Source organism: Lepisma saccharinum, chromosome 10 (assembly GCF_977018435.1).
Source record: "Lepisma saccharinum chromosome 10, izLepSacc3.1, whole genome shotgun sequence".
Taxonomy (NCBI): domain Eukaryota; kingdom Metazoa; phylum Arthropoda; class Insecta; order Zygentoma; family Lepismatidae; genus Lepisma; species Lepisma saccharinum.
The window spans coordinates 56943389-56959943 of NC_139238.1; positions in this window are offsets into that span (position 1 = coordinate 56943389).

Here is a 16555-nt window from a genome sequence, read left to right on the forward strand (position 1 = left end):
GAAATAACAGGCATAATCGAGAATCCAAAACATACAGTAATTCTTGAATTGTACAGCATCCCCAACAAAGAATATAATTCACCATTTACACCAGGTGGCAAAATATATATGCTGTCCCCTGCACAATTTTATTATCAATTTTTTGTTGGGGGCACATTGAGACCAATCAAGATCAAATATTGGCATCAACCACAGGCACACCACTACCCCACCTTATCAATAACAAATGCTGAGAACAAAGTGAAAATCACCAGTGTAGAGTTAGAGGATTTTACAGATCCCAATACATTAGAAACAGCCTATACTGAAGATGATGGATCTCTGGAATTTAAAATACAAATAGGGGACAAATTATATTTAGAAAATCCTGTAGTATCAGCTGCTGAACACCCTATAGTTGCAATATTCCTGTTTTCATATTATGTCTAGACAAATTATTGTTGATGAATTACACAGACAAGCCAGACATCATTTTAAGAGACTCCCAGTAGTCACAAAGGGCATAGATGATTTATGGCAAGGGGACTTGATTGAAATGGCAAGTGGGCAGTTGAAAAACTTAGACAAAATCAACAAGGGCTACAAGTATCTACTTACTGTAATAGATACATTTTCAAAATTTGCCTGGGCTGTGCCACTCAAATCCAAGACTGGAAAATGTGTTACAGAAGCCTTCAGGACAATCATCAATCAGAGTGGAAGATCACCGCGCTATTTGCAAACAGATAATGGCAAAGAATTTTATAATTCAGTGTTCCAACAATTTATTAAAAGCCAGGCAATAAAACATTACTCGAGTTACAGTGACCTCAAAGCCTCAATTGTAGAGAGATTCAACAGAACCTTAAAAAATCTTATGTATAAACAATTCACCCTGCAAGGTAATTATAAATGGGTTAATATTCTTCCAGAACTTCTACATAAATATAACAATTCTGTCCATTCCACAATCAACATGAAACCTTCAGAAGTAACTTCATCTGATGAGCAAAAATTGATCAGCACTGTTTATTATCCTAGATACCAGGCAACAACAAGAAAGGCCAAATACAGGGTGGGTGATCAAGTAAGAATCAGCAAATATAAGCACTTATTCAAAAGAGGCTTTACCAGAAACTGGAGCACCGAATTATTTACAGTGGTTCAAGTTAAACCCGGGACCCTTAACACATATATAATAAAAGATCACCGAGGAGAAATTCTCAAAGGCAGATTCTATGAACAAGAGCTCAGCAAAACTAAACAGCCTGACACATATCTCATAGAAAAAGTCATCCGCAGAAAAGGCAACAAGTTACTTGTCAAATGGCTGGGTCATCCGGAAAACAGCTGGATTGATGCAGACAAAGTGATAATATGAGCACCTGGGATGTTATAAAAAGGCTGCCAGAACCTGAACAACAAAATAAGAGAAATGGCAACTTGCTGCCTGATAATATTAGGTGTCTTATTGTTGGGCCATCTGCTTGTGGTAAAACTACACTAATGGTTGATAATTTTTTATTAGCACCCAACTGGTTAGACTGGAAAAACAGGCACTTGTATGTCTTCTCTAAGAGCTTGGAACAATTAAAATATCAGCAGCTGATGAAGCTATATGATGGACTGGATATTGCTACTTTTGAATCAGATGTTAAGCCACTTCACGAATGTCTCGATAATTCTGTTGTTGTGTTTGATGACATTATACTGGATAATCAAAACAAGGTTAGGAATTTCTTTACACAGGGGCGGCACAAAAACATTGATTGCTTCTACCTGGCACAGACTTTTTCTAAAATACCGAAGCAACTGATCCGAGACAACAGCAATTTTATATGCGTGTTTCATCAAGATCATACCAACCTCAAACACATACATGATGAATATGTAGGTGGGGACTTGAGCTACAATGATTTTTCCAAGTTTTGCAGCAGGTGCTGGAACCAGGACAGTTATGGGTTTGTCACTATTGATATGACAAGAACACCCAATAGTGGCAAATACAGAAATAAAATCAACGATTTTCTAGACGTTGAGACGTATATAAATAACCATGAAAAGGCCAATAATTGATGATCTTAAGTTAAGAGATTATCTTGTAAAAAGATTTAAGGGATGGAAATCAGAGAACAGGGGAATTTATGAAAAACACAAACAAACAGAACAGCCTGTAATTGATGCTATTAATAATTTAGGTAAGAATATCAAAACTGTTACAGAGCAAAATCAAGATTTGATCACAGAGCTTGTACCTGTAGCTGCTAGGAACATTTTAGATTATCCATTCACCCCACTTTCCAGTATTCATACACCTAGTCCTGTTGCTCCTAGAAGAATTGAAGCTACTCAGGATCCTATTGAATTGGGTCTTCTTGCTCAAAAATATTTAACTACACCTAAAGACAACAAAGATGAGGTCTTTGGCTTATATGCTGACACAGAGCTTGATGGCAGCATCATACATAGAATTGGCAATTTCAGAGTAACATTTATGGGGGATGATATAATTGTATATTCAGAATCTCGTCTCGGAGAAAAAGGTGGTTTTGTTAAGTACCCCGGCACACCTTTGTTGTGGGAACTGATGACTAGGAAAAGGCCTGGCAGCTATACAGATCAAGATTATGAGCACTACAAAGAAATATTAATAAAATCAGATGCTCTATACCAGAACAATGATCCCACACAAAAAAGAGTCAAGTCTAGCAGTGGGGCAAAATACAATAATTTAATCAAGCCCATATGGTCACAGATCAAGACAGGTAGTGGAATCAAGCAATACAACACCCTGCCCAAAGAATTTGTGTGGGTTGATGATGTCAGGAAACTTGTAGATATGTTGCTGGTGATAGCTGGGGAGGAAAATGCTGGGAACCACAATTTTTACAATGAAAAGGTTGGAATTATGGACATGATAAGCACCAAATTGTCTAATTTTATAGTGAATGACCCTAAGGGGATTGGATATCTTATAAAAATTATTAATACTCTACCCCCTAAATTTTGGAATGTCTCTGAGGGTCGGGGGTTGGTTAATGACATTATAAACAAGCTGCCATTTGAACTACACATTCCAGGCTATCAGTACTGTGGTCCAGGTACAAAATTGGACCATAGATTAAACAGAGGGGATCCTGGTGTCAATCCCCTAGATGCTGCTTGTAGAGACCATGACATAGCATACAACACACATTCTGATCTTGACAAGAGACATGTTGCAGACAAGAAATTAGAAGAGGCTGCATTTGGTAGATTTGTAAGCAAAGATGCTTCTTTGAGTGAGAGAATATCAGCATTGGGAACCACCATAGCTATGAGCACCAAACAAAAACTGGGGTGGGGGTTGTGAACATGTATATAATAAACCTACAATGAAGGCCAAGGGTGTTATGTATCAAATACCTTATGCAGGTCTCAAATCTCTTAAAACTATTGACAGTCTCTTGACCAAAAAGCAGCGAAAGAAAAAAAGCTCTTGTCTTGCAAAGGGACATGGTATGAAATTGTTGCTTAGTACCCCCCAATTAAAAAAATTACAGCAATCAAGAAAAAAATCACATACAGGGGGATTCATATTTACCATCCCTGCCATCTTAGCTGCTCTCGGGGCTGTTGGGAGCTTGGCTGGGGGATCAGCTGCTATAGCAAAAACAGTAATAGATGCCAAGAAAAATAGGGCAGAATTAGATGAGCAGAGGCGCCATAACCTGGCCATGGAGAAAAAAGGCAAAGGTGTTAAGAGAGCCATGAATAAGTTTAAAAAAAACAAGAGCCGCTTACAAACCAAGACATTGAAGCTTTGATCAAGCCACTGGGCATCAAACATTTTAGAGGTGTGTACATGTCTGATTCTTTACCGGAACAACCACTCAACAAAGAGTGTGGCATTGTTAATTTGGATGAGTACAAAAATCAGGGCACTCACTGGATCTGTTATCTTAAATATTTAAAAGATGAGGCATTTGTGTTTGATTCATTTGGAGGTGTTCCACCTGAAAATTTAGTAAAATATCTAAATTCAGCTAATCTTTATTACAATAATGCCCGTGTTCAAAATTTCAAAGATGTTAATTGCGGACATTTGTGTTTATCTGTTCTCAGATATATGTCTCAAATAAATAAACCATCAATTGAAAATTTTCAAAAGGCCTTGTGGTATTTGAAACATCATGGGGGTATTCCATCTCACCAGCCAAAATTCAATATTGAAGCTCAAATTGCATGATGACATAGTGTATCCCAAAACAATAGCTCTCAGAGCATTTTACGGCATGTACTTGATCCCTAATATTACACACCACAACAACAAAATTGCAGTAGGGGATCAAAAAATTGTCATCACTCCAGGGCAGTATAATCTGTCCACTCTAAATGCTCAATTACCCAGAGGTGTAGTGTTAAGTCAAAATTCTGTCACTCACAGAGTAGAGATTGTATCTGCTACAGAGACAGTGGATCTGGATACTATAGGAGAGCTGTTAGGCTTTGAGAACAACACAAAACTCGAAGCGGGCATCAAACACACTGCTATGAATATACCCAAATTCTTAGCCATAGAGACTCTGAATATTCACTGTAATGTGGCCGAGGGTATGATCACCAAATCAAATGGCATAGGCACTCACAAACAAACAGGCATCATTGCAACATTCAAACCTAATTCCGAATTTATGGAGCCCATCATCTACAATCCATCCCCAACATTATATTTTCCTGTGTGTCATAATAGAATAGATTACATTGAATTGATGGTCACTAATGAAAAAGAAGAATTAGTTGATTTTGCTGGAGCCACAACAACTGCAATCATAGAGATTAATATTTAAATAAAAATACATACAATGGAAAATATTGAGAGTTATGAGCTACAATCATTCCCTCCAAACAGGAGGACATTTGCAAATTTAAATCAACCCAACACGGAAATAGAGGTTGATCTTGATGTAGGGGACGGCTTTATACACCCCCACAGAGCAGATCTATACATCAAATTTGATGTTGTAAAGCTCGATGGAACAGATTACCCTGCAAATTCAAATATAAGACTTGTAGATAATTTTGTACCGCATTTGTTCTCTGAAATTGAGATCAGAAAGCATGGTGTTGTTATAAACAGAATAGATTATCCCGGCATTACCTCCACAGCTTTGGCCACACTAAAATTATCCAAAACCGAAGCTTCTTACTACAAAATAGGGGGATTTGAGGCTGGTGATAAGATATTATCCAAGAACCACACAGTGCTGTTCCCCATGCGCCTGTTGCCAGGATTCTTCTCAGATTACAAGGAAATTATGTGGAAGGGGGGGTTAAGAATTACATTTAGAAGAGCTGCTAATGATAATAATGCATTGATGAGGTACAGTACATTAAACCCTACAGGGGAAGCTATGCCTAATACCCTACCTGATGAGGGCAAGTGCATTATTCAGACTATGGAGCTAAGAATTCCAGTTGTTGAATATGAAGCCAGTTACGCTCTTAAATACAAAGCAGATATAGTAAAAAATCCCCAGATTCCTCTGCAATTTTACACATATCAATGCGTACAGAAGCCCGCATCTGGTTCTTATTATGAATTTGATGCTACAAATTCATTCTCTAGTATTCAATTTGACATGCCTGATTTTGTAGTGGTACTGTTTCAGACTGGGAGACACAATAATCAGGAAAAAAATTCAAGTAGATTTGATAGCTGCAACATCAAAAATATATATCTTAAAAATGGCAGAAATGAAGTCTTTCCTAGAGAAAATTATAATTTAGACATGTCCAAGGATGATTTTCTTAAATTATATGAAGCTTTTTCGGCTTTCAAAAGGGTCACTATTGGCAATACTGACATGTACTACACACCAGATGAATTCAAGACACAGAGACCCATGTTTGTAATTAACACTTCAAAAAGGAAACAAGTTGTAGTAAATGACAGGACAAACATTAAAATTATCTGTGAATTCCACGAGGCATTACCTGAGGACACCATATGCAGTGTCATTCTCATAGGTGAAAAATCATATGTTTATGATGTAAGAAATGAGAGAGTCACGGAGCAGTTCTAGAGACCCGATTCAGGGCTTCCCCCATGGCACAGTGGTAGCATTATTGCCTTGTAATCAAGGGGTCCCGGGTTCAATACCCGGTGGAGGCACAAGTAGTTCGGATCCCACTTTAAAACTGTAGGGCCAGCCCCGATTAGCCTTACTGTGCATAAAATGGACTTAAAACAGCAACTCGAACTAGAAACACAATTCAAACACAAAGGCCCTTTGGATATAAAACAATACTTTACCGTCAGAAAATATACCACCTCTGCTCGTAGCAGATACCTACCTAAAATACAATACATTTGCCAAAAGCTGAAATACAGAAATATTGCAATAATTATTCTGTAAGTTACAGACTTGTGTACAACAAGACCAAGCCTAAATGCAATTCAGTTTGCAATGACAATATCCAGGAATTTCCTCAATATGATGGATGGTCCCTGAAAGAGTACATAGTGTAGATAAGAATTTCTCTTTGAGTTCCATGACAAACAACATGTAATTTCCCTCGGAAAAGGCACAATAGAGGTAATATCAATAGATATAATCATTCAGGCATACAGAAAGAAGGCAATTACTATTTGATGATGAATAACTCTGAAAAGACGCCGTGTAGATTATATCTGTTGCATACAACTCACTGGCATGCATGATTAATAGTTGGCCGAAACATGGGACTGATCAAAAGATTGGAAAGAACATGCAATGTTTACCTGACCTCCATTCTATTGTATCGATCAAGCAGTTTTGCCCGTATTGTTGAGCCGATAACAAAACTCTGGTGATTCTTAATAGAGAATAATTTTGCTCTGTTGTATAACATTTTTACCAAATTTAAGATCTGGGAGCTATCAACTAGCTCAAAATCTCACGTATGGAGTGCCACATCTCTCAGGACTCGAACCCAAAGCCCCTTGTTTACAAAACAACAATATTAACATTTTGCCATCAGATTTTATGAGGACTCAAACCCGAACCTTTTGATTACAAGGCAATGCACCACACTCCACTCAGTCTCAGAACCCAATAGATATCAATTCAAGATTCCTGGGATTTTGACAGAAAAACATACTATAAGCTTAATTTCTGGTGTGGCCAAAAATATATCAATTTTTGACAAAAATCTGGCTGATGCAACTTTTTGTAAGTATGCACAAATCAATCTGAAGAGCTCGTACTTTCTGAAAAATTCCCGAGGGCATTTTTTACAAAAATCTTGAATTAGACAAGATTCCACACTTGCTCAACATGCCCATATGAGTTTTTTGAGCAAGTTTTAAGTGTAGCAAATCTGCTGGAGAGGGGTTCGTTGAGCATGTTGAGCAAGTTTTAAGTATGGCCAAAGCTGCTGGAGAGGGGTTCGTACTTTCTCGGAAGAGCTCGTACTTTCTGAAAAATTCCCGAGGGCATTTTTTACAAAAATCTTGAATTAGACAAGATTCCACACTTGCTCAACATGCCCATATGAGTTTTTTGAGCAAGTTTTAAGTGTAGCAAATCTGCTGGAGAGGGGTTCGTACTTTCTCGTCCTGTCCGTACCGTAAAACCCACTACTTACGCCCCTGTCTTTTTTCCTCTGTGGGGAGATGAAACGCCTTGTTTACGAAACACCGGTCGTGTGAGCCGAGGACCTCGTTGCCCTTATCAATGTAGCATCAGCATCGATAGCAGAAACGCCGGGGTTGTTGGGTAGCACTAGACAATCCTTGATTCGCCGTTGCCGCCTATGCTTGGAAGTACATGGTGGACACTTTTAAAACAGTCTGTGATGAGGTTCCCTTCAGATCTCCATTAAGCATACTGTGTGCCCTTCAGGGTATGCAATCTATGACAGTTCATTTTTTTCTTTTTTACGTCATGGTACCCTTCGCTCAGAAAATTCTTCTTTGTTGTTTTGGTCCCATTCAACACATCCCAATTTTCGTCGATACAAGCTCACGCAGTACGCACACCCACGTCACTCCCGATAACATCTTCGTTCGCGTCCTTTGGGGAATCCCTTGCGCCGACATTGCACAATATTGCCGCGTTATTTTTTGACAAGAGCGTACCCAATTTCTTAGTCGACCGCCCAACACCGACGACTTCTCTCCAGCCGTTTTGCCATTCACTTCGGAAAATCATTTTCCCACGTTTTCAAACGTCAATAACTCGGCAACAAAGCCGTTTCCGGAATTTCGTTACATGAACTTTCCACCTTATTTTCACTCCCAAGCGTTACAAACGAACTTACGAAACACCCTGTATACGGGGGCGTTCAATACTTTCTTATACTGACTCCAATGCTGCCCTCCTAGTAGCATAAAATTAACAGTCCTACAAAGTAGATAAGTTATAATTATTGTATGAAAAAATGCAACATGTTCTACATGTTGCATAACACGTGCAGGAAGGTGGTGAAATAATAAAATTGTGAAATACGTAATCTCAGCAAACACTAGAAAATGAAAACTTTAAAGCTTATACAAATTTATGAGAACTTGGTACAAACTTTACAACAATCTGCTCAATTATATCCAGTTGTAATTAATTCATCTGTGGCAGAGGGTCACCCATGCGGGGGTCACATCAGTTCAGTGACCATCCTGGAGATATAGACAAGATCCATGAAATTGTGATGGTAGAATGACGATTCACCATTAGGTTTTAGCGAAGCGTACATGGTTATCAACGGGTAGAATGCACAACATATGAACCCTAGAAATACCATGTGGGGTCAAATTTGACCCAAGATATGGTATTTTGTTTGTATTGCTTTTCAATTTTACCTCACACTGACACCAAAATTCGTGACACCAACTATCCATTACGTCAACATAATAGTTTTCAGCTATTACCGATTACAGTTTTTGTACATTTTAGTTATTTCAGAGTGGGGTCAAATTTGACACTATGCAGCCTTCCGTGTTACTATATTTTTCATATATATGCTTGTGAGTTTCGTTGTTACAGCAACAGCAAACTATAAGATACTCTTCGTATACATTCTGAACGTATTCTAAACAAAAGTGGCCTAATGCAGATATATTAATGGACACGATATTCGTAGTTACAATAAAGACATTTTGTCTGTAAGGATTATGATGCTGTTAGAGACAGTAGTTCTAAAGATTAGAAAACATACAGAGGCAGAATATGCTTATGATTCTGACACTGTACACTGTGTTGCTGATAATTCTTATACTTGCCACAAATGAATTGGGCCACTCAACATCCGCAAGGATCACTACCAGAGAAAGATAAAAGGGAAATAATTTTTATTAAAAATTGCTCGTGAACTGGTGACACCATTTGCAGTACAATTATACAAAAATCCTGCAGTACCAAGAGATATAAAAATAGTAACAGTATTGTGCAGATTCACGCCAGAGTAGAACACCATGCAGCACTCTGAGAACTATGAAGCAGTATCAACGAAGGGACGAAGCTGCCATCCCTCTGACAGGAGTAGGGATACGAAAACGCAGTACGCGCGCAAATAATATGGACAGTCTGCAAAAACCATATAAGCTAGAATAAGGGTGAACCTGCATTGCTCTACATTGCATTTATTGTATCACAGTAATTAGTGATTTCTTATACAGTTATATTTCAAACCGTCGTGCCATTTCTATACTCCATTCCATACAGAAGTGAATATTGAACTTCTAAAATCGGGAACACTAGATGGGCTAAAATACAGTCATCTTATTATTGTATATTGATCTTATCTTCGGAAGTAAAATTATGTTTGTTTTCTGAGAAACAAATATATTTTAAAGTGACCATTAAATAATTCAAAATCAGTTAATTTTTCGTAACTTTCACGATGGAGTAAAATTTGAACCCAGACGGTATTTTGTGTAATAATTTTGACCTTAAGATCGAAACATTTTGGCATGGCAAATTTCAGCAAGATGATTCCCCAGAAACCTGACTAGTAATCAGAAATTCAGCAGAGCAGCGACAGCGCCAGGGAAAACTGACTCGGGGGGTGGGGATGTGGGGGTGAAGGGGAAGAGAAAATATTGAGAGAGGCAGACGCTTTAAAACGCCTAAAAGCACTAAATATATATGTATATATGTGTGTATATATATGTGGTGTGTGTGTAACCTGTATATGTATAAAATTACGCTTTAAAACGCCTGAAAGCACTATCATAATTTGCCCGTATTATAGATTAAATTTTGAAGGGCTCTGAATGTTTATGATGTTTTAAGACCATCCACATATGTTGCTTTTTATACTTCTTAAAACTCGTTAAAATTTATGTTAATCGCGACGATTATAGAACATAAATGAATGAGGATTCACCTATGCCCAAGACGGTGCTGGAATGTTGAAAGAAAGTCACACACACACACATATATATACTAAAGGTCTTTTCAGTTCTTACGGCGGTCGCTCGAGAAGCTGACAAGGGAAGTGGGGAGCGGGGAATTCGCCGCACACCAACCAGATAACAGTGGTGGCGCGGAGAGATACGACGTGGCGGGAATATGTACTACGTGAATCTCGATATATAGGCTGCTGCGTTTCTTATCGCGCTGGATTGGTCGCTAACCACTTCCCTTGCCAGCTTATAGGCCGCCCGCCGTAATAAATTAAAAGACCTTATCAAACAAAATAATGTTTTGTTAGTCAAGTTGGTATTATAAGCAGGAAACATGAATTAAAGCATAATATCAAACTTAGAAAACCTCAATATCTACTTCATTAACGTCAGTTTGGGGAAAGGAGGAAGAGGGGGCGAAGTGCCTGACTGGGGGCCACCCCCCTGCCTACCCTCTGGCGTCTTCACTGCAGCAGAGTGAAATGTTCAAAGAAACGTTTAGACACGTACCGAGCGGATCTATAGGACTTACTAGATATGTGATGGTGGAACGGCATTTTCGTTGCTGTGGCATTTTGTTTAATTGGTGAGTGTAAGAGTATACTGCACGCCCCTCCTAAATGCAGAACTGGCCCTTATGTGTTATGAACGTATTTTCTAAGACAGGAGATGAAGAAATTTGCACAGTACGAAATTAAGTAAAACTAACTTTCCGTTTTATACATACCTACTACACAATAAGTGTTTCTAATTCAAATTTTATATAATGAAAAAATATTAAGCACGAGTTTGAAATAAATATAACTAAATGTCAACTCACGTTTACCAGAAATTCAATATCTTCTTCCTTTATACGGGATATCATTGGCTCGGTTACACCATGAGAATATTTGTCACATATCAACATCAAATTTGACATTGCTTTTCTCCTGAAAGGAGGCAATTAATATAATCAATAGGATTGTTAAACTTAAGATATTTTTATCTGTTAAATATAATATGTTTCATTCAATTAGTAAGCTTCGGAGGAATGCTGTCTTGTTTGAAACGAAGAGCACTTTGCTTGAACCAATCATTCATAAGAATGAAAGAAAACATATGTTGTCTCATTTTATACACGTTATTGCAATGTATGTATCGCTTGAAAATCTCACACGCACGCTCTTTATAACCTTGTAAGAATTCAACTATATATTTTGGTACAATGTAATATATGTAGGGGAGGGTGGAGCAAGTGAGACAGGCCGGACAAGTGCATCCACCCTAGTTAAATTGTAGACCATGATAGAAAATTACTACTCGAGAAGCTAGTTCGTGTCATGGAAGCTAGAGAGGTTGTGTGCGAAGAAGTTGTACGCTCACTTGAAAATTGACGATTTAATACGTATATATTTATTTTCCGTGTTATCTTTATAAGGATTATGATGTATACAGAAGTCTACATTCCATTTTGTCAATATATTTTAACACTTGTAATATATTTATTGAATAATATATATATCTTTATGAACTTCATACTGGCATCCGGTGAATGTAGCATTATTAGACTCGCATACAGGGGTCAAGTAAATAAAACATGTGGGGTGGGGTAAGAGCGTCCATCTAGAACCTTGGACAGTCGCACTTGTTCCAAGTTTGATTGATTCACTGGTAGGTTATATTTCGTTGCGTTACTACCATTAGTTTAATTTCAACAACAATTCCCTCATGTGTATTGAGCAGTATGCGTGCTAAATTTTTCTTTCTGGGGAATGCCCACTCATTCCTTTTACCAGTTAATTTTGCTGTGTGATGGACTCCCCAGCACATTCCATTGATCTCGACACATGATTTAAGTTATTTAGAAAGTTTGTCTGGTGGAAGTTATTTGCCAAGTTTTATTTTTCAATTTCTGTATCTGGCTGGCCTCATTTGCCCCACCCTGTGGGGCAAGTGCGTCCACATGCAGACTTCATTTACTTCAAATTTTTAACAGAGAATTAAATTATCTTTTCTTTTGTATTTGAACTAGATAAAAATGTTCATAACTGTTGTACGTGTACCCTGGTATGAACTTTCTTTCCTTAAGACGTATCACTTGCCGCACTCTCCCCTAAACAATACAATAAATTGTTATTAATGGTCCAATATCTTTCTGTTTTGGTTTTTCAGTACCTCTGCTGGCAGACAGTATACTTGCCACGCTGTGGTTCGATCGTTTTGTTTATGTGTTTGTTGCTGTTGGTTGGATACTTTTCTCGAATCGAACATTAAAATACCACGTGGGTCAGGTCTGATTCTTCATTCAAGTTATGTTATTCAACACTTGTATATACGTATCTGTAGTTTATAATCTGTGAGTTGCAGGATGTTTTGTGCAACGTGTTTTAAGAAATAGGTATCGTGTAAGTTCATGACCTTCGACTTATATTCGCTCATTCATAGAATATCCTATATCCTAATCGTTCAGGAATGAAATGTTGAATGCTGTGTCTAGTGCGGACGATTAGGGGACAGTCCCTTTTCTCACTTTCTTGTCACTTCTTGCCTCTTAATGTTAACATTGTGCACCAATAGAAAGGAAACTGTAATTTACCCAGCAGGTTTAGACCTAATTGCAGCTACTGGCTGTGTCCAATTACACACATTTCTCATGATTTTCTAATGTTGTATCTAAACGTGTCTTCGTTTTCCTATGACAATAAATAATCTGGAAGAAAACAGTTAATTTAGAGGTTATAAATTGCATTAGGAAAAAAAGGAGCTATTAGGATGGTGCCCGACTCTTCCATCTTCCCTGGACAAATCGGTATTTTTTAGGCCTACTTGAAATGAAACGTGTGAGTGTGTAGTAAGAACTTTTCACTGGAAGCCTATGTTCCCAGCAAAGTGTGTATCTACACTTTTAAATGTTTTATCTCATAACTTACATTTCCTTGTTTCAGAAATAATAGAAGACGAATATATGTATATATACATATATTAAAACTATTTTTTCATAATCTTGTCTGTACATATTGTGTTGTCATTATTTCATAATTTGAATTACGAGGACAAGTAGATAAACATTTAGACTTCCAAAATTTTTTCACGTTTAAATCATCTTCCATTTTAATATTTGATATGCATTTTGACTTCTTAAGTACTATGAATATATATATATATATATATATATATATATACAAAGGGCGTTCAATACGTATTTCACAGATGGTTATAATATTTTTATTAGTTGCAATATGATGATGAAATTTTAGGTGAACAAACTTTGATCCTTTGGCTAGAAAACCATGTCACTCAATGTAGCCTCCATTTGTTGTGACGAATCTCGTCCAACGTTCTTTCCATGCCTTGAATGCACTTTAATAAAATTCAGGTGGCTGAATTTTACACCATTGTTTCACACAAGAAATGAGGTCCTTGTCACTGTCGAATGTTTTTCCCCGCAGATGGACCTTCAGATGACCAAACTGCAAGAAATCCAAAGGAGCCAAGTCCGGGTTTGGCATTGTCATGATGGAGTTACGATGTGCTCTCCAGACCAAGAGACCGGAGCTGCAAGGTAAGGTCATCAAACTCCATCATGACAATGCCAAGAGTCACACAGCCATGACGGCACAGCAAAAAATCATGAAAATGGGATGGGAAATCTTCCCACAGTCTCCCTATAGTCTGGACTTGGCTCTTTCGGATTTATTCCTGTTTGGTCGTCTTAAGGCCCACCTCCTAGGAAAAACATTCGACAGTGACAAGGACCTTACTTCTTGTGTGAAACAATGGTGTAAAGGTCAGCCACCTGAATTTTATTAAAGTGCATTCAAGGCATGGAAAGAACGTTGGACGAGATTCGTCACAGCAGATGGAGGCTACATTGAGTGATATGGTCTTCTAGCCAAAGGATCAAAGTATGTCCACCTAAAATTTCACCATCATATTGCAACTAATAAAAATATTATAACCATCTGAGTAGTGTAAAATACGGTATTATAAACCCGATAAATGAGGAGGTGTTTTGACTGAATAGAAATACTTAAAACTAAGGCAAAATGTCTATACAATTTTATTGTTTCTGTGTAAAACCTACGATTTTTGTAAAAAAAAGCTTCCGAGAAAAGAGGACCCCCTCAAATTGATGTGGCTAAACCTGAATTTGCTAAAATTGCTGTTTATAAATTTGTTAAAAATAGGCTTTTCTCGATATTGTTTTAACTACACTTAAAACTAAGGCAAGATGCTCTTAAGAACTACACCTACCCACACCCACCCACCCACACACCTACCCACACATACCCACACATACCCACCCACACACATACACACACACGTCTACTTCTGGTCTACTTCTATTGCATCTTGTTGTGCAAACAAATTATTATTTAATATTATGCAACAAATTATTAGACGTGTGTTGTTTTCTGATTGGCTGGTTATGACATCATGCGATGATGGGGTGTCACACTGTTTTAGATATGGTCCGCGCTTAGGCTATTTAAAGAGTTCTTGCATTACAAATCAGTTAATATTGTGAGAATAGTTGAAGTGTACAGAAGTGTTGTTCTAGTGCTCCTCATATTATAGTTCTGTTTGGTATGATATAGTGATTTTCTTATTATTTATAAGTAGTGCAGGTGGACCGGTTCTAAGCCCGAAAATGGGGCTCGGTGGGGCTCGCCTTAATGGTTTGCTCTTGTAAGGCATAAGCCCCATTTTCTCGCAGTGTTGCCAACACCTTACTCGAAAAAATCACCAAGGTTTTTTTCTTGGTCTAACCTAACCTAAAGCAAGGAGCTGGCAACCTTGCTTGAGGCTTCTTAATGGTTTGCTCTTGTAAGGCATAAGCTCTATTTTCTCGCAGTGTTGCCAACATTTTACTCGAAAAAAATCACCAAGGTTTTTTTCTTGGTCTAACCTAACCTAAAGCAAGGAGCTGGCAACCTTGCTTGAGGCTTGCCTTACAGTGCATAAAGCAAGGTTGCCAACCTACTGGTACTTTTGCTATGGCCTTTTACAAAAAAAAGAGAGAGGAGAGAGAGAGAGAGGGAAGAGTTAAACAACCGACAGCACTACCAACACCCACCTACAACCTTTTTTTTTCTTGGTCTAACCTAACCTAAAGCAAGGAGCTGGCAACTTTGCTTGAGGCTTGCCTTACAGTGCATAAAGCAATTTTTGCCAACCTACACACACTGGGCAAGGAGAGCCGGCAACAAACACGCACTGCCGTAAAAGAGAGAGAGATGGGCGGATGGCAACACAGTATGTGTGTGCGTGTGTGTGTGTATAATATGTAGCATTATTAACTAGAGTGTGTTGGCAACCCACTTATAACTAAAAAAAAATAGAGATGTCAACGTTGCTGTAAGATGAAGAGAGAGAGAGACCTACGGCTGGCAACAGTGGTGAGCGAACACTTTATTGTAAATTTTTTCCAAGTCCCAAAAGAAAAAAAAAAGAGAGGCCAATGTTTATATATCGTGACTTTTGTAAACCTCTCTCGGGGGAACGATGTGCCACACACGCGCACGCGCGTGCTTTTTATTATTTCCGTATTGTGACGCAAACAAACAAATAATAATTGTTGTTTTTTAGGATTCCTGGCCCCTATAACCTCGCCAGGGTGCGTGGTGCCCAACCAAAAAAAGTAAAAGGTTTTCTAACGGCTGCGGTTCTAGATAACCACACCTCTGAAGAGTTTCACGTGTTTTTTTTTTTTCTCAAACTTCCATGAAACTCTACAGAGGACCTCCGTAATGCATGCAACGTGTACTAGCGACTCTAGTGTTATTTTGATGTTGTAATATTTTTGGATATAGAGTTTTATTGTGAGATATAGATAAAAATAATTATGTTTATTATAATATTTTCTTGATGAAGATGGAGAATGTATGTGTGTGTGTTACAAATAAGGTTGCATGCTTTTTTTCTAGTGTGTGTGTATGTGTTTTTGATGTTTCGACAGCATCTGAAACGATAAAAAAAGAAAGAATTTTATTGTTAATTTTCTTGTGTAAAAACAACAACAAATTTTTTTGTGCAAATTTTCTGATTTGTCTCTCGTGCTATAGTGCAAAAAAAGATATTGTAACTGATAACTAATGAAATTGATATTTGTAACTGATCTTAACTAGTGAAATTCGTATTGTGCTATTGTAACTGATTGTGCTAGTACAAAAAATTTCTTATTTGTGCAAGAAAAGATGTTAAAAACTTGTTAAAACTGCTCTGTGACCCTCT